This window comes from Sciurus carolinensis, unplaced genomic scaffold, assembly GCF_902686445.1.
Source record: "Sciurus carolinensis unplaced genomic scaffold, mSciCar1.2, whole genome shotgun sequence".
In the NCBI taxonomy this organism is placed as follows: Eukaryota; Metazoa; Chordata; class Mammalia; order Rodentia; family Sciuridae; genus Sciurus; species Sciurus carolinensis.
The window spans coordinates 1071-4501 of NW_025920478.1; the positions used below are offsets into that span (position 1 = coordinate 1071).

At 35.2% G+C, this 3431-nt stretch overlaps 1 pseudogene; it reads left to right on the plus strand.

Annotated features, from left to right (window-relative positions):
* The first annotated feature begins 945 nt into the window (after positions 1 to 945).
* Positions 946 to 1865, plus strand: LOC124975768 (olfactory receptor 4A47-like; annotated as a pseudogene).
* The last annotated feature ends 1566 nt before the right edge of the window (positions 1866 to 3431 follow it).

Below are 3431 nucleotides of genomic sequence, written 5' to 3' on the forward strand. Positions count from 1 at the left end.
ATACCCATACCTTTATTTTGAATGCCTAGCAACAGGACTCTCAGACACATTTGTGTTTAAACCAACTGGGGCTCTGGCAGGTGAATATGGCTTTTGGCACTGGGAAGTGGTTGCTGCTGCAATAAGCATCTAATGCTTGAAGTCAACTTTGTGATTGATTAATGGGTAGATGCTGGGAAATATTTGGGAAATATGTTAGATCCAGGTTTTCTTGAAGAGATGGTGGGTAAATTGTGAACATTGAAAGGTGAGACTAGTGAGGGCTCAGCAAGGAAGGAGGAGAGCGATGGAGATGGCATCTGTCTTAGGGGACACAGACATCACTGTGAGCACAATGTTCTTGGAAACATGTGTACTAAGGTGCTGTGGGGTGACATTTCCAGTGGACCTGAGGTCAAAGGAAGTGGAGGAAGGGCATCATTTTCTGAAGATTCAGCACCAGTGTTGATACAGTGACTGGTGGTCTGTAGTCTTCCATTAGTAATTTATTTTATCCCCCTTCCTATGAAAATTAGCTTGAGTGAAACTTGGGTATTACACTGTGTGAGGTTATACATAACACATCTTTTCATGGATTTCCCTTTCATTCTCTCTTATTATTTCATATCTTTAAACTCATCTAAAGAGTAACTTCATCTGAGACCTTCCCAAGTCTCAACAGCTTTAGCAATTGCAGCATTGTGAATCTATAGCATGGCATCAACAAATGTATTTCTCAAGTTTCAACACATTTCTCAAGTTTAAATGTTGGACTACATAGTTATGTATCAAATCACTTAGGGCAGGAAAACTTGTCCTATTTTACTTGGATTCAGCTATCTACTGAAAGTAGTGTGCCACCAGTACACGTTTTTAACATATAAGACAGATGAATAAGGATTTTGTTGTTGTTGTTTTACAGGTAAGGTGTTTTACTCTCTGAAATCAGTATCAATAAATGAACAGATGGAACACAGGAAAAATGAACCTTACTTTGTCCTCTTGGGCCTCACACAAAATCCAAAGGAGCAGAAAGTACTTTTTGTTATATTCTTGCTCTTCTATATTTTGACAATTCTGGGAACCTGCTCATTGTCATAACTGTAACTTTCAATAAGACCCTGGACTCTCCAATGAACTTCTTTCTTGCTAATTTATCATGTTTGGATATCATTTATTCATCAATGATTTCCCCCAAATTGATTTCAAACTTGTTCTTAGGGGAAGTTATCATATCCTTCAAATTTTGTATGTTTCAGCTCTTTGCAGAACACCTTTTGGGTGGGTCAGAAATATGTCTTCTTTTGGTGATGGCCTATGACCGCTATGTGGCCATCTGTAAGCCCTTGCATTACTTAGTTACCATGAGACCATGGGTATGTATTGTGCTGCTGGTAGTTTCATGGGTTGGAGGATTTTTACACTCAATAATTCAGTTGGGCACTATTTATGGACTCCCATTCTGTGGCCCCAATATCATTGACCACTTTATGTGTGACATGTACCCCTTATTGCAACTTGTCTGTGCTGACACCTATGTCACTGGCCTCTTAGTGATTGCCAATGGGGGACTGATGTGCTCTATTGTGTTTCTGCTCTTACTCTTGTCTTATGTGGTCATCTTTCACTCTCTGAAGAACTTGAGTCAGGAAGGGAGGCGGAAAGCTCTCTCCACCTGTGGCTCCCACATCACTGTGGTTGTCCTCTTCTTTGTTCCCTGTATTTTCATGTATGCAAGACCAGCTAAGACTTTCCCCATTGACAAGTCATTGAATGTGTTTTACACTGTCATAACCCCCATGCTGAACCCCTTCATCTACACTCTGAGAAACTCAGAGATGACAAATGCTATGAAGAAACTCTGGAAAATAAGTCATATCAGGTAATAAATCACTGAGTCTTTCACTATGAAGAGAAACATTTCACAGTGAAGCTGTCTTCTTAGGATGCATTATTTATTTCAGAATTAAAACTGATACTGATTTGCTAAGGCATTTTTGTTAAGATAATTAAATAATAAATTATTAGTTTTGACATTAACATAGTTCCCTAGTGTATTGCTTTTTCTGTAGTGTCTTATTTATTGAGGTATGTAGGAATTTTTTGTGCACATATTCTAGTAAGTCAATAAAAATGTGTAATCTCTTTATTAATAAAATATTTATAGTATTACAATCATGTTTATTTAATTTTTTCATTTATTTTTAGTAACTATGTTATCATTTATCATTTTATGTTTACTTTCTTACCCATTTTTCTGTTATAGTATTAAATGCTAAATATGCTTTTTATTTTATTTTGCTAGCATTACATTCATAATTTTAGTGCAATAGTTTTATTTTTAAAATAAAGATGGAAAGCACAATAAGTATGAATATTACAGTGGAACACTTGTAAAATGGTAAATCTGAAAAAATATATATGATGAATTCCTCACCAGCATCTCCCAGTCCTGATACAGGTGAAGGCACTGTGTTTCTCAGGTTCTTAGTTAAGAAAGCTTATCATTTGTGTGACCTGGGTGGACTCAGAGGACATCATGGTAAATGATATAAGCCAGACACAGAAGAGAAATACTGCTTGATTTCATTCATATGTGAACACTAAAATCTTCACACTCACAGAAGAAGAAAGAAGAATGACGACTATCATGGCTGGAGAGTAGGAAAACTAGAGATGTTGGTCTAGGAGTAGCAAGTTTCATGTAGATGCTAACTATTTCTGGAGTTGATAGCATTGTAGCTATTGTTACTTTTGCTTTATTGTATACTGGACTCCCAAGAAGAGTGTAGTTCTGAAGCGCCCTACCACAAAAAGATTAAAGAGAACTCTAATTATGTGACATGATTATATTATAGTTGTCATTTCACAATGTACGAATATATCAAATATCATTGTCCACCCAAAACCTGTATGATTATTATTTGTCAATCAGATATCAGTAGAACTGAAAAAATTAAAGAAACTAAAGATGATACTACTATTATTGCTAAAATATGATTACTACTCTATGATTTACTATTTTTTGCAGTTCTTTTTGTCTATAAATTCTCTTTTAGTTGAGATTCACAGTTGTATTATTTGTGTTTCAACTTTATTAGGTTGTCCATTTCTCTTTGTTTTGATGTCACCGACTTTACGAATTTTATGTTCGTTTGGTGGTTCCTATTTAAATTTAGTTGTTACTTCTTTATTCTTTCTTGGTTTTCCTGCTGTGTTCTTTGGTCATTGTCCTAACAATAAGCATTTCTTTCTTATCAAATTCTAACACTGCTAATGGATTTCTCTTGGTGAACTGGATTGATGGCTACATCCAGGATAATGTGAAATAATGGTGAAGACAGCTGAGATATGTCACAATGTTTTTATTAAAATTATAAAATCAAACTGGTATGCTTTTTTTGTTTGCAGTTATTTAGGTGATTAAAATATTTTACCCTTATACATATTAA